General features: G+C 36.9%; 1 protein-coding gene across 6 annotated transcripts in view; it reads left to right on the top strand.

Moving 5' to 3' along the window:
- Positions 1 to 26,522, top strand: part of ARHGAP24 (Rho GTPase activating protein 24) — a 516,404-nt gene that overhangs the window by 281,502 nt on the left and 208,380 nt on the right. Inside the window, exon 2 of one of the 6 annotated variants that reach the window (XM_047855844.1) lies at positions 19,581 to 19,668. The exons of 4 other annotated variants lie outside the window; for them this stretch is intronic. The gene's annotated coding sequence lies outside the window, so the exon portion shown is untranslated. Of the gene's footprint in view, positions 1 to 19,427; positions 19,669 to 26,522 lie in introns of those variants that run through there. One more of the 6 variants, XM_047855842.1, reaches the window with a different exon arrangement.

The raw sequence follows: 26,522 nt of genomic DNA, 5'->3' as shown, positions 1-26,522 counted from the left end.
GAACAGGGTGTGAAGAATGGGTAGAGTTTCAGATTAAGCAAACACTATGCCTCACATACACGGCCCGAGTTCTCTCTGTGAGAAGTAATAAAGGTGAGAGTGTCAGAAGCAGAGGACACCCAAAAAGCAGGTGGCAGAGATGGCCTCTCTCACTTGAGCATTGCAGAGATTTTAACCTGCCAGATGCTGGCTCTTCTTTTTCGTGGAAGAGCATAACTTTCAGTGAACCATCAAACGGATTGAAGGTGTTTGTAGCGAGAGGAAAGACTGAGTCCATAGTAACGGCTGTATTATGATCAACAGTGCTATTTTGTTTCTTCCCCAGAGTTCCTGTTTATGTCTCAGAGTCGTTATATTGTCTTTTCAAGAACCAAGCCAGTTGGCCAGTGGCCACAGTACAATTGCATTGCTAGTGAATATAAAAACACCCCATCAGTGGACACATCTTTCAGTATTCTGCTTAAGCTCGGTCTCCCATTTGAAATGTCAATATGGTTATGGGTGAATAGAGGACACTGTTTTAAAGAGATGATTTGCTCAAAATGGTGTCAAATACCAAGCTACAGCATTCAGCAATTCTCAATATCATTATGAAATTTGATTCTATTTTTATATAAAAAGTATAGCATGCAATTCCATTTATTTATTAATATTTGACTCTGAGCATTTGTCTCATGTCCAAAAAACCATGGTACTTTTTCTAGGAGAGGGAGAAGGGAAGAATGGAAGATAGTCGAAAGAAGGACCTGAAAGAGAAAATATGGTGCCCTACTGCCTGCCTTCCACTTTTCACAACCTTCTTTTACCAAGCCTAATAGACAAACACTAACAAATCTTTTTTTTTTAATTTTTTAAATTATTTATTGAGCAGAGGAGGGACAGAGAGAGAGAGATACAGAATCTGAAGCAGTCTCCAGGCTCTGAGCTGTCAACACAGAGCCTGACGCAGGGCTCGAACCAACGAACTGTGAGATCGTGACCTGAGCCAAAGTTGGTGCTAAACCAACTGAGCCACCCAGGCGCCCCTAACAAATCCTATTATTAATAAAGCTATGTTTCTTAAAATTTTTGTCATCTTTATTTTTGAGAGAGAGAGAGAGACAGAGAATGAGCAGAGGAAGGGCAGAGAGAGAGAGTGAAACACAGAATTCAAAGCAGGCACCAGGCTCTGAGTTGTGGGAGCAGAGCCTGAGCGAGGCTCGAACTCATAAACTCTGAGATCATGACTGGAGCCGAAGTCGGACGTTTAACCGACTGAGCCACCCAGGCACCCCATAAAGCTATCGCTTTTGTAAAGATAACAGTGCTAAGTACTTTGCCCATTTTATCTGAATTATTCCTGCAAACAAATCCATGAGACAGATTACTATGTCTATTTTACAAATTAGAAAAATGAGAGGAGCCAAAAGGTTTGAAAAAATGCCGAGTGTCATGTAACCCATGATTAAATGAGCTGGGATCGATCCAGGTGTATCTGACCCCAAAGCCTACACTTGACCATGTAGACTCTCTGACCTCCTTTTTAGCCAGAAGCACCTCCAACAGCCGACTCACGAATGGAGAGGGAGGCAATTTCCTATTACACTTAGGCAAAGAATTCATAATGCGCCTGAAATAGAGATTTACTTCATAGCATTGGTTTAATTAGCGTAACTGTGACGATCAACAAATTCAAAAATGCTTTTTGTTTTCTTTAAGAAAGGCAAACATGGTATAAAACTTGTAATATTTATGGTTTTTTTTTTTTTAAGTATATGTTTAAAATTTAATGCCAGAGTAGCTTAAATCTTCCTTCGGATGACCGATCCTCCTATTAATATCTAAAATAAAATATTTTTGAAGTATCAATATTGAATCTTGCAGACATTATATCAGTATTTTGAATATATACCTAATGCTAGATTCTGGTATTTCATAGTTGCAGGAAGCCAGTATTCCAAGTGGAATGATTTGGTGTACTTCTAGCTCTGAACAAGCATGCAGTATAGTACTGGTTTGTGATAAATCACTGACATTCTACTCTGGTGGCCAGGCCATTATTTTCTTATGTTAGGAAAAACACTGAATGCGGCAAGCCAGAATCATATCCCATGTAATACTATTTGCAAGAATGATTAACTGGGGTGCCTGGGGCACTTACATAAACAGCTGTTTCTTGTACTTTCCAGGTGATAAAACCTATTAGTTTGGCAACTTACAGAAAAGCCATTAAATCCATTCCAGTGCCACAGGAATAACTGGGCCCCTTAAGCAGGGTACACCTACCAACAACAAGAGGCAGGAGACAGGCGGTACAGAAAGGAAGAGGCCTGGATGAGAGGTCACTATCTAACTCCCAGCCAACCAGGAAGAACAGAAAGGAGCCCAGAGTCTTCAAGGGGCAGAGGAAGGAGCCAGGATTATTTAGCCATTTATCCTTGGTCTGTTTGTTCAGTTATTTCCTTATTTTAAAGGGAAAGCATGTGTTAAATACTTTTCTTTTGCCCTCCTGAAATACCACTGACAGTCTAGATTGGCAGGAGTCTATGATATACTTAATAATTTACACCATCAAAGCAATCACAAACTTAAACTTTCTTACCATGCATGAGAAAGTGAGTCTTCCACACTAGAGACCTTTACACAATGCAAAAGCAGAGATACACAGGATTGATATTTACATTAACATTATATGTAAAATCAAAAAGTCAGTATCCTATATTTTTGTATCAGAGTATATATCACACTTTATTTTCTAAGTATTTATTTTGTCTTTCCTAATAAATTTTAAGATCTGTGAGGAAATAGATTTGCAAATTAAAAAAAAAAGTGCATAGAATTCAGCATCGTATGTCAGAGAACTCCATACAGCCATGGAGTTGACTAACAACACTGATGATTTCTTGAAAAAATTTATTGACAGTATTTTTGTAACCACGAAAAGATCTCTACACCAAATTTTCTTTTTCTCCAGCTTTTTACAAATTTGCACCTCCTTGTATTTTATTTTAGATGTGTTATCATAAAGAGATGTGCAGAAGAGATCTGCTTTTCTAAGTATTATAGCGTCAGGGCTCTTATGAGGCAACATTTTATTATTATTCTCCCCTGCAATACTCAATGCATTAAAAGCCAGGAGATTCTATGCAGGGAAACTTAATCAATGAAACGTATTCCCAAGCAATAATAATGTGATGGAGACACTGCAATTTGATTAGTGACCTTTTCATTCTGTACAGAGATAACCTTTATTGATATCATTAACCAGACGAAACGGTGGTGTGATGCAACTCTTTTAACCACGGAGCTTGGTATTGATTGAGAAGCAAGATCTGAGATTTTGTTAGTGTCGAACTGTTTACAGAAACAAGAGGGACATTCCTCTCCTTTTTTTCCAACCGCCAAAGTAATTGTTTTTTACCAGCAGCTAATAGAGAGGAGAAACCAAGGACATTTTCTTACTCGCGTTCTGTTTCTATGAACAAAAAGCCAGTTAAAAAGTGTGAGAACACTTTCTGAATGCTCACAAAGATGAAGGCGTTTTATAATAGCAATTTTGGTGTGGCGTGAGTCCATCCTCTTTTCTGTTACTGTAATTCTGAAGTATCTCCCATTATAGAGCTCCTCATAAGTGGTTTCCAATTCAGAAAGGTTTTATTATTTCTACTTGTGTTTGTACTTAAATAAACCAGGTATGCTTATTTGCTGCCCTATGAAAGACCTATGTCATCATAGGGAAGACCTAGAGATTTTTGCCTGTGGCCCATTTTTGTCTTTGGCCCAAAGAACTGATTATCTTTGAAAGGTTTAATCTGCGTCTGCTTTCATACAGTAGAAATGGAATGTTTGTCTAGCCTTTTGAGGAATGACTTAACATAGGAATCAAACCTTAGGCTTTAAATCCCGGGCTAATGTTTAAATGAAAGTCAGTTCTTAAGTTGAACATCTTATACATTCTAGAAAAAGAGGAGTTTAGTGAAAGGTAGCTATTACCTTTTTTTATTAGCAAGCTTCTGGTACGTTAAAATAGAATTAAATAAAAAAATTACTATGTATTTACAGCTTCAGAGGGACAAAAATTAACAAAATAACTTACAGAAGATAGTGGGGATAAGTAGTAAGAATGGATATGGTTGTTCACCCTAAAACTTGAAAATCTGTCATGAAAACTTGCCCAATTTTGGGTTTCAAAGACAGAGACCAGATTTTTCAGGTGGAAAATACATTTTTTGTTTATCAGTGACCACTCTGAAAAAAAACATGAAATCTCATGTACAACATGATCCTTTGATAACAAAAAGTTGAAAACAGATCAGAAATAAATTTACACCTAATAGCATAGAGTTGTTTTTTGTTTGTTTATTTTCCAGCATGAATTTGTTTTTGTTTTTGTTTTCTACCCTGTGTGAATTACAGATTACAGTGTGTGCATATATTAAAGATGTTGATTTGCTTCACTTTACTATTGAATCAGATTTCTTGTACTTTTCAACTTGTTTTCAGCCTAACATAATATCAACAATAATAATGCAAAATCAAAATACTTAGAAGCCCTGAAGGTAAAATTCATGGAAATAATGTCCCCGTTTCCTAATCCTGAGTATTGTGATTCAGCCATTCTTTTATATATAGAAAGAGGAAGTGGAGAAAGGGGTGGGGGCTAGGAATCAGAGCAGTGAGTGGAGACCAAAGAAGTAAAGAAAGAGAGAGAAAGAGAGAGAGGGAGGAAGGGGAAAAGAAGGAAGGAAGGAAGGAAGGAAGGAAGGAAGGAAGGAAGGAAAAGAAAGAAAGAAAAAGAAAGAAAGAAAGAAAGAGAAAGGAAAAGAAAAAGGATAGGGAAAGAGAGAATAATAAAAATATTGGAATATTGGAAGACAAGTTTGGGATTGATTGTACTTGCATCAAGGTCTGTGGAGCAATTTAACATAAGAAAGAACTCCTTACTCTTTGGCCACTGCAGTATCTCTAGGTCCTTAAATGAACCATTTTTTCAAAATTAGTGGTGTGCAGATCCTTATCACTCAACGTGTAACCCTCAGACAGCAGCTCAACTGCAAACTGTTAGAAAATCACATTCTCTTAGCATCACACTCTCCAGTTCCATCCATGTTGCTACAAAGGGCCGTATTTCATTCTTTCTCATTGCCATGTAGTACTCCATTGTGTATATAAACTACAATTTCTTTATCCATTCATCAGTTGATGGACATTTAGGCTCTTTCCATAATTTGGCTATTGTTGAGAGTGCTGCTATAAACATTGGGGTGATGGGCATTGAGGAGGGCACCTTTTGGGATGAGCACTCGGTGTTGTATGGAAACCAATTTGACAATAAATTTCATATATTGAAAAAAAATAAAAAAATAAAAAAATAAAATGTCAATGAGAAACTAAAAACAAAAAAAGAAAATCACATTCTCAAGTCCTCACCCCCACCCCAGGGCCAGAATCAGAATCTGTATTTTTAAGTAGATCCCACCATGACCATATGCTTGTTAGAGACTGGGAAGTGCAGCAATATATGGCCCTGTGTCTACTGGCAGAAAATTCACTTTTGTCTGTGTAACCAAGGACCACAAACAATGAAACACAGCATGTGGAAAACAGAAGAAAAATCTCCCAGGATGAAAGCATAAATAAAAGGAAATACAAAATTCCCCACTTAATGCCAAGTGCTTCCCACTAGACAAGAAATCACTAACGTCATTTATTAGCCCTCACTTAGGAAAAGCAAACTACACTGTGTCCACTTGCCTTTTTCTGCTTCTCAAAGTCAAACAAAAGATTTCTCACAATTATAATTTTTAACAAATCATTTTAAATGGTGTGTTTATTTTTCCTAGATCAAGCCTTTAGGTAATAATATTTTAATGTTTTGATTTTGAATGAACTGAAATGTTTTCTCAGGTTGCACTGCTTCTAACTGTCCATTTCCATATGGTTGTTTGTTTTTTAAGAATTTTTATGTGTGTGTGTGTTATGTATGTGTTATCTGGCCGTGATACACATACATGCATGTGCATGCACGCACACACACACACACACACAAACACACACACACACCCCACATTCACATGTGAGTGCTTCATAACCTTTATTACGTGCTCTGAGACCACAGCACGGTGTCTGGCTTTCCTGTGGAAGAGGGAGAAGGCTTGTCTGTATACAGCAAAAGCACTGGAGACTTGAACAGAGCATCTCAGCAATAATAACGAAACCAACCTGAGTATATGAGGGAGGAAGAAACATGACAACTCTTCTTTGGCATATAGATTGCTATAGAGGAGCAAGTTGTTGAAGAAGGGGAAAAATGTTTTCAAATATCAGTGTTATACTCTATTCAGGGCAGTAGTAAATTATTTCTGGCGGATATTTTTAGCAAATGTCAAAGATGATTGTAGAAAGAGGCTCTTCCCAAACTATGACATGCTTAGTAGGAGTTAATTTCTGTTATCATTGTTTTTCTCTGGCAAATGCTTCTCTGATATGTGAATTAGAGTACAAACAGTACATGTTTGTGTATATAATTTGATGCTTATATTATTAACATTTGTTTATAATGTGGCCTTTGGAGGTAGTTGTTGAAGAGAAGAATTGCTCTGAACTTGGAAATCTTAAGGCACTCTGAGAGTACAGCCAAAGAAATGTTCCAGCTCCTGAAGAATTGTCTCTGCTCTGAAGGAAAGATAAACAGTGTTCTTACAAGGTGGGGAGGGTGTCAAAGAGATTCACCATCATAGTCTCACAGAGGAAAGACTATTTAGCTGTGGCTTCTGTATTAACTATGAGCAAAGTGAAAGGAATTGGCATGGCAGTCTGCAAACACGCTGGAGGGACATCATAAGAATAAAAAATAAAATAATTAAAAACAAAAAAAGAAACATGCAAACAAATGAGAATAGCATGCCATTACAGCTTGAAAAAAAATAACAATTGGATAAAAACAAGGTAGAAATGTAAAGCCCTCCATAAGTACCCAATGCCTTAAAAGAAAATGCATTACCTAAGGAAACCATGAGTTCTAGAGATATGAACTCCAAGACAGTGATAAAACAACAACACACTTCTGAGTTGAGGAGGCAAATTGAGAAGTTAAAAAGACTTTCATAAATCTAAGTAAGTTAGAACAAATAACTTAGAATCAAGAAAGATAGAAAGAACTATAGAAGGAAAGAAATACAGTAAAACCTTGAATTGCTGGTAACTTGTTCTGCAAGACGAGCAAATATTTCTAACAAATTTCAACTTGATAAATGAGCCATGTCTTGCCATATGAGTAGCACGTGACTCCAAATGTCACATGATCGCAATTAGAGTAATTAGTGAAAAGATGTCAGATAAGAAGGAGATCATTGGTAGCCCTGACGTGCAAAAACCAACAAATAAACTAGGGAAAAATACTTAAAAACATAATGAAAGAAAAAAGAGTAGACTAAAAGGAATACCTGAATCTGCAGATTAAATGGGCACATCAAATGGACATAAAAGATAAGATAGCTGGTCATATGTTTGTTATCCAGGATCAAGGAAAAAGAAAAAATTCTGCTGGCATGGAGATGATAAAATCAAGTTACCTAGAAGGGAAAAACAAAACAAAACAGGCCTATCTCAGACTTTTTACAGCAATTTTGACCGCCAGAAGACCCTGGAAGTTGTGAGGATACTAAAATGACACCAATAAAGAGGTATCCAGGCAAGAGGCAGTAAGAGGATTATATATGATACCTATGCCTTCTTGGAAAAATTACTCAAATGTGAACTTACTGAAACCAAAAAAAAAAAAAAAAAGAAAAGAAAGAAAATAACTGGGGCGCCTGGGTGGCGCAGTCGGTTAAGCATCCAACTTCAGCTCAGGTCACGATCTCGCGGTCCGTGAGTTCGAGCCCCGTGTCAGGCTCTGGGCTGATGGCTCAGAGCCTGGAGCCTGTTTCCGATTCTGTGTCTCCCCCTCTCTCTGCCCCTCCCCCGTTCATGCTCTGTCTCTCTCTGTCCCAAAAATAAATAAACGTTAAAAAAAAAATTAAAAAAAAAACCCTCAAGAATAGGAATGTGTGATAAAATTCTCACAATGACATTGTATTAATTTAGCTATAAGACTGAGTGTCTGGTAAGGATAGGGTTGTAGAACAGAAAGCAGATATAACTTTTCTTATTATCTTATGAATATTAATATATAATAAAAATGTAAGAGAAAATAGGAGGGGAGATGGGAGGAAGCATAAATGATAAACTCCCATAATTATTAACCTGGTAATTCAATCACATTGTAAAGACTTGAAATATATATTTTTAAAAAAAGATACACTGTATGTGTGTACATATATATTTAAAAATATTTTTTCCTAGGTCTGCGTGGTAAGGTCTGGAAGCAATGTCATGAATGTTCAGCACTTGGTTTCTAAATGCCATTCTCCATTAAAATAAATCAAGGTGAAAAGACTGATTTCAGTCTGAGATAAGGAAAGTATAGCTAAGCCTGAAACATCTTGTTTCACCAGAAATAAGGAAGTGCTCAAAGAATAATAGTGACATAGCAAAAGGACAGAGGAGAAATCCTGAAAGGTTCTCACTGACCAAATTCAAAATAATTTGAGTATGAAAGTATGCAAAAAATAATTGACCTATTAAATGAAATCCATAGATTACATATTAATCTAAATGAATCAATAAGTTTGTGTGATAAGAAAACTCTTTCCTACAATTGAATGCCAATTAATAAATATAGAAGGGATTAAAGAGTTGGAAAGTCATCCCTGGATGCTAACACTACTGGATGCTAACATTACTGGTATGGTAAGAAAATGGATCGAAGTTAACTTTATCATTATCACGGCAGTCTGACACCATGTGCCTCCAGATATGATGAAGTGAGAAGAACACGCCATTACTCTTTGGAGTTTCTGCTAAAAGTCCGCAATTCAAATCTAGTCGTGAGGAAATACTAGGTAAATCCAAACTGAGAGAGTCTCAATATAATTTACTTGTATCCTTAAAAAACTTCAAGATCAATAAAGACAAAGAAAGATTGAGGAAATGTTCCAGGTTAAAAGAGAATATAGAAAACTGATGCAATATGTGACTATGGATTGAATCCTGAAATGGAGACATAATAGCTATAAACGATGTAAGACAGATAATTTATTAATTGGAATATGGACTGTGGATTAGATAATTAATATTGTATCAATGTTAAGTTTCATAATTTTGGGAATTGCACTGAATCTGTGTAAGAAAATATTCTTGCTTTTAAAAGTAAACACTGGGGGCGCCTGGGTGGCTCAGTCAGTTAAGCATCTGACTTCAGCTCAGGTCATGATCTCGCGGTCCGTGAGTTCGAGTCCCGGCGTTGGGCTCTGTGCTGACGCTCGGAGCCTGGAGCCTGTTTCGGATTCTGTGTCTCCCTCTCTCTCTGCCCCTCCCCCGTTCATGCTCTGTCTCTCTCTGTCTCAAAAATAAATAAACGTTAAAAAAAAAATTAAAAAAAATAAAAAAATAAATAAAAGTAAACACTGTGTGGGGACACCTGGGTGGCTCAGTCAGTTAGTTAAGCATCCACCTTTGGCTCAGGTCATGATCTCACAGTTTGTGGGTTTGAGCCTTGCGTTGGGCTTTGTGCTGACAGCTCAGAGCTTGGAACATGCTTCAAATTATATGTGTGTCTCTCTCTCTGCCCCTCCCCCATTCAGGCTCTCTCTATCTCTCTATATCTCTCAAGAATGAATAAACAGAAAGAAAGAAAGAAAGAAAGAAAGAAAGAAAGAAAGAAAGAACTGTGTACTGATAAAGGTATACATTGTTTCCAACTTACCCTTAGTGATTCAGAAAAAAAAAAATATGCATATACATAGATTAACAGATGGAAATTGGTAAATCTAGGTAGAGGGTATATGGGTTTTATTTGTGGTATTCTTATAATCTTTCTGCAAATTTGAAATTATGCCAAAATACAAAGTTACAAAAATGTAATGATGACTCATACCTTTATTATAGCCCTTCCATCTTTACACAATTATTTCTGTTACTGCATCCATCCAAGTGAAAACAGGCATCTCCAAAGTTTTTCACTGAACAGCATATCCGAATGCATGTATGTTTCATTCCCATATTTATAATCTATACACACACTACTCCTCTTCCTTACATTTCACTGGAGAACACAGATCCTATTCCTTATTCATCTTTTCTAACTGCACTCTCTTTTCTGGTGGTCTAATCTGTTCCTATAGCTTTAAATTTCATCCACTTGCCAATAACAAATGAAGTTCGAAGAGTAGAAACACTAACATTCCACAACAAATTCCAGTGACACCTCTTCCTGTGATTGAAATACACATTCTCTCATAGGAAGATAGTACTAAAATAGATGATGATAGATTCTTTGTGAAGAAAAAAATCATAGTTGAAGTTCATTGCAAGACCAAGGAACTATCCAATGTAATTTCCAGGAAGAAAACATAAAGAATATATTGACTAAAATGTCTAAAAAGAAAATGATTTTTCTGGATAAACTAAAACTGCCAGTAATTATCTTCCCAGTTCAATACCTGCTGGTGAAAGGCTGGCTAGGGTAGTGGGGTTGTTTGTTTTGTTTGTTTGTTTGTGTGTGTGTTTCGAGAAGGGCTATGAAAAATGCACTGGAATTTCTTTATCTCAGATAGTGTACATTCAACAAGAAAACCGATGTTAATAGACCCAATAAAGTGTTAATGAAAATGATGGAGATGCTGAAGAATCCAGTTTATGATGAAGGAAGGGGGGGGTGTCTATCCAAGTCAGACTTTTTTGGCTTAGTGGTCATATAATGATAATGAAAAATACTTGATAATGAAAAGTACTCAGGTTGGAAACAGACACATACTCCCACAAAAGCAATGACTAAAAGACATTCAGAGAAGCAATTCTTGACACTTGATACAAAGAGGAATGGATACTAAGAATGTCAATTCACAGGTGATTATTTCCTGGTAGCTTCTTCCACACTGATGAGATTACAGTCTTTGGTGTGATTCATCCATTCATTCAAATCAGTAAGCATTTGTTAGGTACTCATCTTGCTAAGTGTCTTGACTTCCAGTATGATATCGTTGCACTTTTCTCTTAGCCACTCGATAAATTGTACAGATGAGTCCAAGGGTTTAAGGATGGAAGAGAGAGATTTTATGATGGGAAAGAAGGCACATTTATTATTATGCTTGTTTGCTTGTGCCTAAAGATTAACAAATTTAATAACTGTGCCAAATATTGGAGTAAAGGAAGACAATGTTTTCAAGACCAAATTTGTGGATATAGATGCATATGTATGTGTGCAAATATACATGTATGTGGAGAGACAGATGATCTGGACAGATGCAGAGTGAATTGTTGGTAGTGGTTAATCTTTAAGAATAGTATTGGAGACGATTAAGAGGGTAGGAATCTTAAAATTTACATCATATACTTCTTTATAGTATGTGAGTTTTTTTATATAAAGAAGAATATTACTTCTGCATTGAAAAATAAAGTAATATGAGGAAAAGTCTGACTTCCCTTTACTTGGTTAAAGTTTGAGGTCCAACGGCAGAGGATTGATGGGCCATTTGTTTTCATTATTTTCTGAACCACGCTTGTGTATATAAGAACTTGTCAAAGATTACAGACCAAGGAGGTGCCTCGTCTATTCATTTCCAACAGTCTTGTCCAGTAAATATGGATTCATTCTTTCCTTGTGAAAAATGACAGTGCAGGAAAGCCACTTTATACTTCTAGAAGAAATCTGTTCTTCTATAAATTCAGAAAGCTTGATCCTTGTGTGTTTGGGGAGCCCCAATAATCTTAACATTTAAAAATTACTAAGCATAATGTGACTTGGAATTTTATATCTGATGACTTTTCTCCTAAGAAAATTTTAATAGTCCTCCTATTATACACTAAAAAGTCAAGTGTCTCCCCACTGCCCATGTTTATATACTTTGGAGTCTTAAAAAAACAATTATTATTATTACCAATACAATTGTTTCATTAATAACTGGCTATTTTGATGCAACATATATCTTCCCAAACCTCACAGATAAATAAATATTAATCACATTTCGAACATATGGGAGATAATTATCTCAGGGAACAGTCAAATTTCATATCCCAAAGAAACTCCAAGATAATCTTCCTAATCCTCTATTTTATATAGGAGAAAACCAAGCCTCAGTGGAGTTGAATGTCTTGTCCAAGATCATACAGCTATTGGTGACAAAACCAAGGTTGTAATCTTAATTAATTGTGGCTGATATCTCCTGTCTGCCCTAGGAATGTTTACTTCCCATGCTATGCCTATCTTTCCCTCTGTCTAGCCTAAGAAGGAAGTTTGCCATGTAAGGAAGGAGTTCCTCAACTCTGAAAAGAATTCAGGAGTGAAGCAAGAGAGTGGATCAAGATTTGATTCAGTTTGGTGTTTAGTAATATTAACTCACTGATGGTTAATACATTGAAAAATAAAGTGTGTGACTATTTTTAAATAATGAAAATATCTAAGAGCACCCATCTATACCAACATATTGAGATTTTATGGAAAATATTTATGTGGATATCTTACACAGGAGACTAAACACAGTATACCTGTTATCTGTGACTCTTTTATAATGAAGTGTCATTTTTTCATTTTTATATATCATTTTCTACCAAACTATGGAACTAAATTAATTAATATATCTCAAATGGTTCAGTTGATCTGGACTTTGTATATCTGTTGAAAACCTTGTCCGGGTTGTGTAAGAATTCTTGACTTTTCTTGTCTTGCCTCACTTGAGGGGCCAGTTACTCTAAAACCTATGACCTCATTCTTGATACTGTCATCCTGAAGGTCAGGTTTAATGCCAACCACTAGGTAGGGTGGTGTATATCCATTTGCCTACAAGATGTCTCGGCTTTTATATATCTACTAGTGCATCATAATTATTAACTGTCTCCTTTTACTCTCAGAGTCAAGATTTGGATATGGTTATCCTACCCCTAGTGGGTGTAAAATATGCTAGGGAAGGAGCTTTCCTACCCCAGCTTTAAGGCAAATCTCAGCATTTTCACCTGTTTGAGCTATGTCTGCCCCTTCCTGTTTTCATTGTCTTAAGAGTTGTGCCTTTTGCCTTCCTAGATTCATTGTAACTGATTTATCTTTCAAACACCATTCTACTTAAGACGCAATATTTGACTTGATTGAACAAGAGTATCTGACAAATCCACTTTCATTTTGGTTTCAACTGTCTGTCCTAGTACAGAGTGTGAATAAATCTTCCAGGCTTACAGAAAATTAGATTATCAAGAAGAATTTGATGAAGGATTTGTGCTTTGCAGGGTAGCTAAATGGGTTGTTCCATAGGAACAACACAAATTGTTTGTGTGTTGGATCTCAAATTGGAACACGCTTATTCCTGGAAAACCTAAACAGTCTTGCCTAAGGAATCTCTTAAGATACTCCCAAATTATATTCCAAACAACTTCTTTAAGTCTAAATTTAAGAAGATGTCTAAAATTTATGGTCCCCTTAAAGGGCCAGGCAATTTAGTGTAGAGGGAGAATATGGGTTTTATAGTCAAATGGACATGAGTTCAAATGTTGCTATCATTCTTTCTAGTATTATGCTTCCATTTCCTCAACTGTAAATGGAAAGAACTTACTTAAATAATGCGAACTTACTACATCTTCATGCAGTTCTAATACTGGGTATGTTTTTCTGTAATGATTTTACAGACATTTTGGAAATGATTTCAGCTTTCCACATCTTCCTACCTGTGGGAAAATGTAAATATCTTTTGATGCCTCTCTTTGGTGTCTCTCTGTACCTACTGCCTAGTTTTAGACCATCACAATGTCTTACTTGAATAAAGAAACAACCTGTTAAGTAGTCCTTCAGACCACCTGTTCCTAAATTCTTTCTCCACTTAGCATTCTTAAAACAAAGTATCCCCTGTTTAAAAATTTTCAGTAGCTATCCATTGCCTTCAGGATAAAAACCAAATTTTTGACCCTGGCTTTTGCCTATATTTCCTTCTGCATATTTCATCTATTAGTTTATGTCTTTCATTCTGCATTCCAGCTCTACAGAAATACTTAAAGTGACCCAAGTGTGCCCTATCTCCTGCCTGGAATGTTAATCCTCTCCTCTCCTGCATTCAGAATGTGCCCTGGTTTCATCTTCTCAAAAAAAAAAAAAAAAAAAGCCTTCTTTGCCCACTTCCCATCTTGATGCCATGCTGCTTTGATGTGCTGTCCTATAATGTTATGCTGATCTCCCCAGTAGTCTGCAAACTTCTCTCACCTCCAGAGGGTAAGCTTCCTGACATAGGATTTTGTCTTTTCCTTTATATCCAAACACAGCACACTATATGGACTCAGTAAATATGGCTTTCAATAGATTGAAGGAAGGAAACAAAGGAAGAAAAGAGTGGAGGAAAGAAGAAATGCTAGCTTATTATCCTGGAGAAATTTGTATTCTAGATAAAGAAATATTATCCCATAATATCACAAAAGAATAATTATACAAACTTCATTACCTAGCACGGAACCTTGTCCATAGAACACAATCATGAAATATTTGTAGCTTTGATTCACTGACTAAATAAATGCCACCTAGGTACTTAGATTAATATGCAATCTGCACTGGAGGAAAAGGGCACTTTTTTCAACAATGATTTTAAGTGATGTTGTTTGCTATCGAGCTATAACAGTGTTCAGGCAAGAAATTTTTTTCTACCTTGGTGTTTTGGGAGGACAGCTGCAGTGTGTCTGGGAAAAGTCATTTTCTTCCGAAGAATCACCCTCTCTTTGCCTGTCATCACACAGCCACCTTTCTGATGTGGCTGGACCCAAAGTATGCTAAGCCACAGTGTGTCTGAGCCACAGGATCCAGAGAGGCTGACTCACTAGAACAGGTAATTAGGAAGCAGTAGGACATGAGACAGGAGAGGAAATCTAATTTACAGCTCGCTGGAGAGCTCTGAATCAGTGTGGAAGAGAAGTGAAATGGAAGATTAAATTATCTGTGAGCTCACTTCTCTAAAATTATTTAGTCTGTCCCTTTTTTTTTTTTCATTTAGAAAACATATGCTGTGAATGCAAGGATTTAGCTTCTGCTTCTGAAGAGTTGGCAGCTGGGAGCAGTTTCTTGAAACCACCTGGAAAGGATAAAATTGGCTTTAGGATATCTGCTATTTCAATAAGGGCAACGACGACCAAGTTCAGGAAATGAAGGAGATGTCCGGAAGCTCTTAGGACCTTCTAGCAGCTCAAGGGTATAACTCTGGCCCTTGTGTTAACAAACTTCAAGGGCTTAGAGGTACCTTGTATTGATACAGCTTCCTAGAGCCCACCAGAGGGGCCCTTTCCTTATGTCCTGTGATGCCTAGCTGCTGAGCCACAGGGAACTCGCAGAGTTATGTCAATTGTAGAAGTAGATTAGTCTTTGCCTTCATGCTTATGGACTTATGTTAGATTTTTGTTGACTGAAGAGTAGTAACCCAGGAAACCAATATAATTCATTCATTCAAGAAATATTGGTCAATACGTATTCTATAGTAGACACGGTTCTGAATACTGGGATGATGTGGTTTTAAAAGCCTAAATATTATGTTTCTGATCTTATTTATAACTTCCAACATATTTCTGATCTTAGAAAGCTCATTCTAGAGGAGATACAGTAAATATATTTAAATGGTTGAAGAAATTAAAAAGAAAAAGAGCCTGTGATAATTTCAGATAGTGGCAAGTGCTGTGAAGAAGAATTAAATAGAAAAATGGGGTAGAGAGTGTGTGGATGTAAGGTGGGGAGGAGGGTAATTAACTAGAGTGGTCAGGAAATCTTTTTTCCGGGAAGGTAGCATTTGAGATGAGTCTTGAGTTCTGATAAACTGGTAGTCCTGCGAAGTTATGAGGAGAAAACATTCTAGACAGATGGAACAGCAGGTTAGGAAAACAGTAGGAAAGATAAACAGGAGTGAAATTATGTGAGACTTAGGAGGTCATCGTAAGGCATTTGAATTCACACCGTGGGCAATGGAAAACCATTGCAGGGATGAAGCAGGGGAATGATTGGAAACTATTAGAGGGCATGAAATGAGATAATGGGAAACCACTGGAAGGTGTGAAGCAGAGGAATTATGGAAAGCATCAGATGGTATAACGGTGGGGGGAGGGGAATAATTACCCTGGCTGCTGTGAGGAGAATGGATTTTGAGAGGAGAAGGGCAACAAAATGAGCATGAGCTTGAACTGAAGAAAGTTGATGCTGGAGATTTTTTCTGTGCATGGTTCCCTGGGACTATTAAAAACATCCATGTATGATATCTCCTCCCAAGCATAGAACATTATAATCTAGTAGCTGTTCTTGCAGTCACTTCCCTGCACTGCTACCACGAAAGAGGTCTCTGGGATTCCTTAGTAAAAGCCTTCCTCTAGTATTACTGTAAACCTGAAACTGAGAGATCAAGAGTTAGTGAATTCCAACTGCCTTGCCTGTGTTAATATAGTCTGCCCTGAGTTTCACCTCTGTCTTAAGTACTTCTTCCATCATTGAAATTCAACTCCATGTATCCAGGCCCCATAACACAATAACTAGTCCCCACTAAACAATGCTAGGATTCTAAAGTCCAGAGCATGCTCAGAGTACGGCAACCTGGAGTATGTCCAAGGGACCTAAATATAGAGGGACAAATTTTTTTAAATGGTTTTATGTCACCATGTTATTTTAGATTGTGTCGAATTCACATATTGACAGCACATGCTTCCCTTCCAATGGGTAGAAACAAACCATGTCATGAATTACAAAGTCAGTTCGAGGACCAATTTCCTGTTGCTGGCACTGGTCACCCAAATTGCTAGTTCCCTCTTTGCTCAACCTATTTTGAGAGACTTTGGTTCTTACATTTAATACCTATAATCTATTGTCTGTGGCTCAGCCCACTTCTGTTCCAAACAACCTGCTTGTATGTGACTTCTCTTTACACCTTCCTTCCTGAGTGCAGTCAACAACCTTGAATCACCCTGACTCATTGCATCTAAGTCTCTGTGTCTCCCCTCGCAGCCTCCCTCTCTTTTGGGGATTACTCAGATTTCCTTCCTTTCCTTCTAACAGACAAAGGGTAAAATGTTCAAATTAAAAGTCAAGTTTAAGATGTAAAAGAAAATTAGGGAATACTTTTAATAAACCCAAGTAATATGTATTAGTGTCAGACTCTAATCATATTTGACATATTAGTGTTGTATATAAATGTAGATGTTAATGTCGTTGGGATTTACATTTGCACAGAGCTCGGCTAGACCAAATTAACTGAGAATAGAAGGAAAATAGGATAATGCCATTGTGTTAAAAAGTACCAAGTATGGTTTACCAGATTACCTTCCCAACGTTTATGTGTTTTGAATCAGTTGCTTACTTATCATGGTTGGAAAATTGATACAGTACCTATTAATTACTCAACATTTTGGAAAATATGTTTCAAAAACCAAACTGTATTTTTCAAAATATCCTTTTCTAATTCTTTAGTCACAATTACACTATTTTCTTCTAAAGACCAGGGCAAGAGTAGGTACAATATCATTTTAAAAGTAGATGGGAAATATCAAAACCAAAGTGAATTTCTGAACTAAAGAACAATGCATCTCAATTTGAAAATGGATTTTGAATGGTCTGAGCATTTGCTAATTGTGTCTTTAAATTGTAGCATGTAATGTAGATTTGCTTTTAGCATTTTAAGGAGTCAGATCAAATACAAAGATTAATAGTAACCAGAGCAATTTCAATCTGGGTCATTTCATATTTTGACTTATCTGACCCTAAGACGGATGCTGTTGAGAGTGGGCAACTCAATGGAGAGAATGTAAATAAACTTTGGGCACATGCTTATGATGTGAGAATGGATGAAAAGGTTGTTACAGAAAATTGGCCTTACTTCGTGACTAAACTCTTTCATTTTTTTTGACAATTAGGCACTTATTTAAAAAAGTTATTGCTTGTTGGGGCGCCTGGATGGCTCAGTTGGTTAAGCATCCAACTTCAGCTCAGGTCATGATCTCACGGTTTGTGGGTTGGAGCGCCACAGAGGGCTCTGTGCTGACAGCTCAGAGCCTAGAGCCTGCTTCAGATTCCATGTCTCTCTCTCTCTTGGCCCCTCCCCTGCTCGCACTCTGTGTCTCCCTCTCTCAAAAATAAATAAACATTTTTTAAAATTTATTTCTTGTCAGTTACTATATTCTTTAAAAGAAGGATGAGGTAGGTTTATAAATGTTCAATTAGTATTTGTTAAATAAGTGAATGAATGAATGAATGAATACATTTTTTTTTCAACGTTTATTTATTTTTGGGACAGAGAGAGACAGAGCATGAACGGGGGAGGGGCAGAGAGAGAGGGAGACACAGAATCAGAAACAGGCTCCAGGCTCTGAGCCATCAGCCCAGAGCGCGACGCGGGGCTCGAACTCACGGACCGCGAGATCGTGACCTGGCTGAAGTCGGACGCTTAACTGACTGCACCACCCAGGCGCCCCATGAATACATTTTAGAAAGAAAAATTTTTAAAAATTATGATAATAAGAATATCATTCTTCAATTAGAGAAAAATAATTTCTTTATATATAAGAAAGGAATGTTACTTGAAACACACCAAATAAAAATTATTATGCTGCTTCTCTTTTATTTAACAAAATATATAACCAGTAATAACAAGAATAAACTTGTATGTATGGTAAAAAAAATGTTGACAAGTTGGAAATAGGATCTGTGGTAATAGTAATGTGTTTCTAGTTCAATATCACTGATACTGGGTAGAAATATTAAAGAGTAACACCTGTCACAGCACCAGCATTTATGGTCCTCTATAAGGACTAAGGGATGTTAATATCCCTTGAAAACTGGCAATTCCTGAAACATAAAAATATTATTTAAAAAATCAGCAAAGGATAAGATTATTTTCTAAGTATAGAAAGAAACTGGGCATTGTAGAGAAACTTTCAGTATTAAGGATTTTAAAGTGGAGTAAAATGTTTTCTCTGAGAACAGATGGTTCTCACATTGTAATTGTGTTATTGTTCCCTGCCAACTCATGTGGGTATTATCCAAGGATACACAGGAAAAAGGTAAACCATTTCCCTTCAGGTACACTAGAGTAGTAGAAAGAGCATTGAATTGGGGGTTAGGAAACCTGGTAACTATTCTTAGCTGTGGCATTAGTTAGCTATGTGAATGACCTGATAGAAATCATATTTTCTCTGGGTATCAGTTTCTTCATCTATAAAATGAGGGCATTGGGCTAAATTATATTTAAGATCCTGGTGTGCTTTCTATGGTTCTTAATTCTCCTTTTTTTTTTGTCTTTTTCCAAATGCTCAACTACTACATTATTTAAGGTATATTTCCCGGTCTCTTTTTTTTTTTTTTTTTTCCTCCCCTCTCTTTCTTCAATATATGGGATAGGAGGACACTGACTAAGTCTGATGGGCGGGAGGAGGAAGAAAATCAGCTACAGGAAAGGTTTATATCCCCCTCTACAAGAAAACTTAAATATAGCTACTACAGCTTTGAAAGGAATGGTTTATGTCCAAACAGCATTTTCCAGACAAGCTCTGTACTTTTTTGCCAACAGAATTAACTTTAAACTGAACGCAGTAGACAGTTAAACAAGAGTCGGCACTGGAAACAGCTGTGAGTAGACAAGACCAGTTACTTATAAGGTACTGTTTTTTACTCATTGAAATCTCCTTCAGGGTTTATTTGTTTCGGGCACAAGTATTGTGTGGTCATTTGACTTTTCCCCCCACCTCGCCTCTATTCTGAGAGAAAACACACACTTTAAAATACTTTAGTTTCTTGGCTGTATTGTTTGGTGGCTGTTGATATTTGAAGCTACTAGGATTTGGTTTTGTTTTGTTTTCAGGAACCTAATGATTGTTGTTATTTTATTTTGAAGCTTAGTTTAGCTTTGTCCTTTGTTGCATCTTGTCATGGGTGGTTTTATGTTTTGTTATTCATGTCAGATTAAAAAAAAAAGGCTTTAAGATTACGGAATGTACAGAATGCTCTTGATTGAAGGGGAGGGACAGGTTAATTCATCTTCGACTTCAAGTATAGAAACAGCATAGAGCCAAGTCAGAGCAGCTCCAGGCACTTGAACTGACTTGGTTAAGGCTCACTGACCTCATTACAGCTTGGTGGATCTGACCTGCGAAACACACAATTTTGAATTAGGGTTTTACCTTTAACCTACTTCTATATTTGGGGTGCCTGGGTGGCTCAGTCCGTTGAGCTTCCGGCTTTGTCTCGGGTCATGATCTCATGGTTCGTGGGTTCAAGCCCCACCACAGGCTCTATGCTGACAGCTCAGAGCCTGGAGTCTCCCTCTCTCTTTGCCCCTCCCCCCTCGCGCTCTGTGTCTCCCTCTCAAAAATAAATAAACATTAAAAAAATTACTTCTATTTTTAATTGTTCATTTTAACCCTTCCTTCCCTTCACTTCCATTTATTTTTAAAAATTCTGGCAAGCCTTCTTTTTTTTTTAATGAGGCTTATCTTTGTTAAGTTCATCCATCTTAAAGTGACAATATTTCCAGTATCTCAAATCACTGAGCTATGGAGGCTCTCAGAGCAGAAGGGGAAGAGCCCAAAGTGGCCATGGAGTGGACAGAAAGGAACCACTGTCATCTGAAATGTCACTCTTTCTCCGGAGGCCTGGCTAGTTAATATATAATATTTGCTGCTGGCCAATAAACAAGTCATGAGACAATTAAGGAGTTCTACATTTGTCAACTTTCCAAAAAGTAAAGCTTGCAAGTTTGCCACTGAAAACTGCAGAGGTTTTAGAAAGAATTTAGCCATTTTGGATAGTTAACTTACTGAGGTCCAGTATATATTTTGATATCTCTCTGGAGGGAACTAAATTCAATTTAACGTTTTCTGAATTGCCCAACCTTTTCATCATGGATACACATTGTAGAATTTTTCTAAACGTAATGATGCATTGGGGGCCTATTCTGTGGTATGCACGGGTTTTACTCCTTTTGTCAAAAGGTCACATAATCACTATGCTTTATTTTAATTGTGTTATTTTTATAGGACATTTTTTCCTCCTGTGACCAGCATCCATATGGAAATGTGACTTCTTATGGGTGTGGACAGTTTGCATTCTTCTAACAACTCCCTGCAACCTTATCCACATCTTTATATTATTATTTCTTTTGTGCTATGCATAAGAAACCAGAAAAAAAGTTTATAAAAAAATCATGGAAGGAATGAGAAGCAAGAACTTTATTCGAGGGCTCAAGAGATTCTCTTATGAGGAAAGTGCACAGACCAAAGCGCATAGACAGGGTGACATCTATTTTAGGTGCTCAGGAGACTTTTGGTTTGAGTCCAAGTCCTTAGTTGTGTTCTGTAGTAGAAGTTGCCATGGAAGTGGCTCTGGGATAAGTAAGGCGTTACTGCATCAGATACAGAAAGTGTTGTCTGTTCTCCTCTTTATAAAGTTACTGGAGGTATGTGTCAAGGAATCAGTGACTAACCAAATCTCACGGGGCAGACTTAATATCAATCAAATACTAAGTATTTTATTTTAGTTCCATTTACACATTTGCTATTCATACGCATGTGTGGCTAGGAAATAGCATAATAATTCTTTGTAGGAAAGAGTTAGGGAAAAGGAAAAATATTTCTCATCTAGTCTATGCAGTTCTGTGTCATTATGCTTTAAGGAAAAAATACATCTTTTGCCACTGTTTCGATAATGCCTTGATTTCTTTAACCATATCCTTACTTAGTTAACAACTTCTTTTAAGTTGAAAATGTGATAAAGCATTGAATTTAGTAGCAGAACATACCATTTCCTGTCTTTCAATATTTTTTTTATGTTGTGCGTTGCAATGCAAAATCAATCACTGGTTTCTCAGTGATCTTGATAATTAATCCCACTCTACCCATGACAAAAATTAAACTGGGCATATTAGAGAGATACATGAAGCTATAAACTGAGTCCAGAGCAATTCTAAATTCCAACTTTAATTAGAGTCCATTGCTAATGGCTTGACTATATATAGCTTATTTAGAATTATGTGTGAGGCCTTTTGTGTTAGAGGCCTTTTTTGCTCAAGCTCTTTTTTTCTTTTTTTTTTTTTAATGAATATGTATATTTTTAATGTTTGTTTTTGAGAGAGAGCATGAACAGCGGAGGGGCAGAGAGAGGGGGGGACAGAGGATCCAAAGCAGGCTCCACACAGACAGCAGTGAGCCCAATGAGGGGCTTGAACCCACAAACAGTGAGATCATGACCTGAGCCAAAGTCAGAGGCTCAACCAACTGAGACACCCAGGCGCCCCTTTGCTTAAATTCTTTTTAAAATACAGTTTTCATATAGTCAGTGTAAAAATTGTTACTGGGTATTAAAGTATCTTGTGCTGTATATGACAGACTCTTTCTGTTTGAAACAATGAATTAAGGGACTGCCTTTTGTCTACAACAGTGAATTTAGGGTCCACGTAAATTTAGAATCATTGCCTAAAAGCTAGAGATTTTGCTTTTTTTTTTTTTTTGCTTCTTCATTCCTTCAGTTAAATGGCATGGGTTATTTTTGTTTTAATATTTATTTATTCATTGTGGGGGGCAGGGAGGAGGTGGAGGTGTGGCAAGAGAGAAGGGAGAGAATCCCAAGCAGGCTCTGAGCTATCAGCACAGAGCAATGGTATGGGTTCTTATGAAATAAAATGTTATTCTAATTGAAACATAACTCTTTAAAGCTGAAAATATGCTATTTGACGTCGATACAATGAAGGTTTTAGTTTTTACTTGATTAAGGCTTTCAGCCTAATCAAAATTTAATTTTCACATGCTCACCTAATTAGGAAACCAGCCGTATGAAGGGATATGTATTTTATAGTAGGAACTGTACTGTCACAACTTAAAACTACTGAAAACTCAGCACCTTTTTGAGTGTACACTTATGAAGATTTCCATCTAAAAAGTGCTGTTTAAAACTAGAAAAAGAAGAAGTCCCTGAAGTAAGTCAACACCTGTTCATGTTCACCGATGATGTTTTAGAAGGGTCTCTCTTGACACAGCCTTGTGAGACTGCTCCAGAAGCCTCAGAACACAGACCCTCCTAAACTAGAATTCGGTGAGTGAGTGCATGTGTTGCAAGGAGGTGTCAGGTCCAATGCTGTATGTGGTGGACAGGGGACAGAAGCTATCAGTAATTCCTTAGTTGTTGAAGAGAGAAAGAGATGACTGCTCCCTTCTCATAAAAATCAAAATTTAGCTCATTTTCAATTTTAATCCCTCAGAAAAGATGCTCAAACTGACCCAGGTATGTTCTTATACATTGGCCTTTGCTTCATGTACTAAGTTGGTACTTCTGGACAATTTAGGAAGTGATGTGGTCAAAGACCAAGATTCTTTTCATTCACTTTAATCACGCAATAAATGTTTGTTGAATGAATATAAATTCCAATTCCTAAATTGAAAGGGCCTGAACAAAAAATAATGCTAAAACCATCATGTTTTACTTCATTTCTTTTTAAACAATTTTTTTAATGTTTATTTATTTTTGAGAGAGGGAGAGAGACAGTCTGAGTGGGAGAGAGGCAGAGAGTGAGAGAGACACAGAATCTGAAGCAGGCTCCAGGCTCTGAGCTGTCAGCACAGAGCCCGACACAGGGCCTGAATTCACAGACTGTGAGATCATGACCTGAGCTGAATTCCGACACCCAACCAAATGAGCCACCTGGGAGCCCCATGTTTTACTTCATGTTTTATTATTGGAGTATTTGTTATTCAGTTTATTATTTGGTTATACTAAAACATAAAAACTTCTTTAAGTGATGCCATTAATAAATTATGAAATTGCTATTGGCAAACAGCAATTTAGAACTCTGAATTGCTATAAAGAAAAGCGTCAGATGCCTATAGTTGATAATAATTTAAAAAGCAAACTTGGGGGTGCCTGGGTGGCTCAATCTGTTGAGCCCCTGTCTCTTAATTTTAGCTCAGGTCATGATCTTACAGTTCATGGAATCAAGCTCCATTCCCTGCTCTTAGCATGGAGTCTGGTTGAGATTCTCTCTCTCTCTCCCTGTCTCAAAAATAAATGCATGAAATCTAAAAAAAAAAAAAAAAAAAAAAAGCAGTTTGAAGACACGAAAATATCAGCCCCTTTCCTCTATCCTTTGTTTATTTGACTAAGGTATTGTGGAATTTATAGTACACTTGCTACAAGCAGAGGCTGCTATTATTTATTTTATTAACATTATTTGATTTATTATTATTATTGGGAAACACAGCAGGATATTAGAAGAAAAAATAAATGTGGACTGAGTCTAAGACAGTTTTTCAGGCCCAATCTTATTTTGGTGATCTTAAAATTTTTAAAATTAGTTTTTAAAGATTATGTAAGTTATAGAGCTCTCGGTAAACAGTGGTATGTTTCCAAATTAACAAAAATAATAATAGTATTTCAAGGGAGCAATTTTCATTTTGATTTACCTTCTCTCTCCAACCTGCTTGCTTCTGAATGCATTTAATTCTAAAGGTATGTTATGTGGCCTTTCTCCGTGGCACAGTGAGAGTCCAGAAGGAAGACAGCATCTATGTGTTCTCCATCTCCGTGCCTGAAGATATTATAAGTAGATCTGAATACAATGGAAAGGAAAACAACTTTCCTGCAAACCCGGGGTATAAAATGCCCCCCCATAAATCACAAGAAAGTTAACAATTATAATGATTATGAAGACAGTGACAATATAAAAGGAGAACTAAATTATGATCACCAATTCCACTCTCTAGGGGATTCATTGCTATTAGGTTTCTTTCTGTATCTGTGCACATATAATAGAGTGTCAAAGTTTTGTTTTGTTTTGCTTTTACAAAATTGTTTGATACTGCAAATTTGGATTCCACCTTTTTTCATTTAACATTTTATTGGCAACTCTTTTCTATATTAGAACACTTTGGGAAAGAATAATATACAGCTGCATAATATTCTATTCTATTCTATGGCAATATCAAAAGTAACAAAATACGTCCCCCACTGTCGGGGGCCTACATTGTTTCAGTGTGTTCTGTCATGCATAAAATAAGGATAAGCATTCATTTACATGTGATATTTTTTGCTCATTGGATTAATTTAGAATTGTAATGGCTTAGAAATTTGGCAGTCTAAATCCCTTTTTTTGCAGCATAGGGGAACTAAGTCCAGAAAAATTATTCATCTAGAACCAAGGCTTCCAACTTTTAGTTTAACTTCTATATTCATCCAGAAGTAATGACTGGATGATAATTTTAATCTGGGGCAAGAGGTAGAAGCATAATTTCCTTCTGTCTGAGTAAGAGGTCAGCCATGTACCCTATTCTCTGAAAATCCCCAGGGAACAGAACAGTTCTCATACTAAAGAAAGAACTCAAGATTCCATGCCAGAAGTCTTTATTACACAAGGGGTGATAAACATATAATAGCTATGGGAACATTTTTAAATAGCTGTCACTTTGTTAATGAGTATTTGCTAAAGCATTTCCTGGGCCACTAGTGTTTATGGAACTTTTAAACAAAATATTTATAAAGATGAAACTGGAATTTGCTTCATAAATTATGTCATTTTACTTGCACCTTTGTTTTTTCTCAGTGCACAACCAATGTTCAGGCCTCTGCTACACCAAACAAACAAACAAACACTCTACTTTCTCAACCAACCTCTCTCTTCCTGATGCCAAGAAAAATTTGGTTTTTTTTTCTTCTGTTTTTGCTTTTGCTTTCCGACCTCCCTCTGACTATAAAACTCTTTGAAGTTTGGCATTTATTTCTACCACAATACTCAGATTACCTCTCAGAGGTTGCTAATGATGGCTAAATTAACTGCTAAATCCAGAGCTTTTCATCCATTGCTCACCTCTGCTTTTCCTGCCATTGATAATGTTTACTGCCATGCTCTTCTTGAAATATTTCTATCTTTTAACGTTAGGGATCTTGTACTCGCCTATGTTCGCACCCTTCTTTCTTCACTTTCTTTAGAGGGCTCCTGTCTTTTTTCCTACCTTCTTCCTCCGGGTGTCTGTGTTTGTTTGATTTACCACCACTGTATACTTTCTTCCTCATCCAGTCCCATGGCTTTGACTTAAAGCCCAATCTAGAGATCTGGTCGACAAGACCTCTTGTAACCCACAGTTAGTACAAGTTATAAATACAAGTTTCCTTTCTCTTTATGCGCAACACCTGTATTAGGATTTTCTCCTTGGCAGGGAAGTGGGCTACACTTCGGTCCCAGGTTGACTGCACAACCTTCTGTGGTTGCCCTGCTAGTCAGAGCTCCCCATACAAGGCTGTTTCAGGTATTCTAGTACTGCAAAATCCATATCATTCCCTTACTCCAATCAGCCCTTCATCCTTTATCTCCTTCCTCACTTCCTATGCAACCAAGTGACAGTTACTATAGAATTTTAAAAACTACATTCTTTGCATTCTTTTTCATTCCCCTGACCACTACCTTGCTTAGAATTGAATGATCTCTTCTTAACCCACTCCCTCCTTACTGGTCTCCCTCTCTCCAATGCAT

This window comes from Prionailurus viverrinus, chromosome B1 (genome assembly GCF_022837055.1).
Source record: "Prionailurus viverrinus isolate Anna chromosome B1, UM_Priviv_1.0, whole genome shotgun sequence".
NCBI lineage: Eukaryota > Metazoa > Chordata > Mammalia > Carnivora > Felidae > Prionailurus > Prionailurus viverrinus.
The sequence above is the reverse complement of the archived record's forward strand: the minus strand, read 5'-3'. Positions and strand labels throughout refer to the sequence as shown.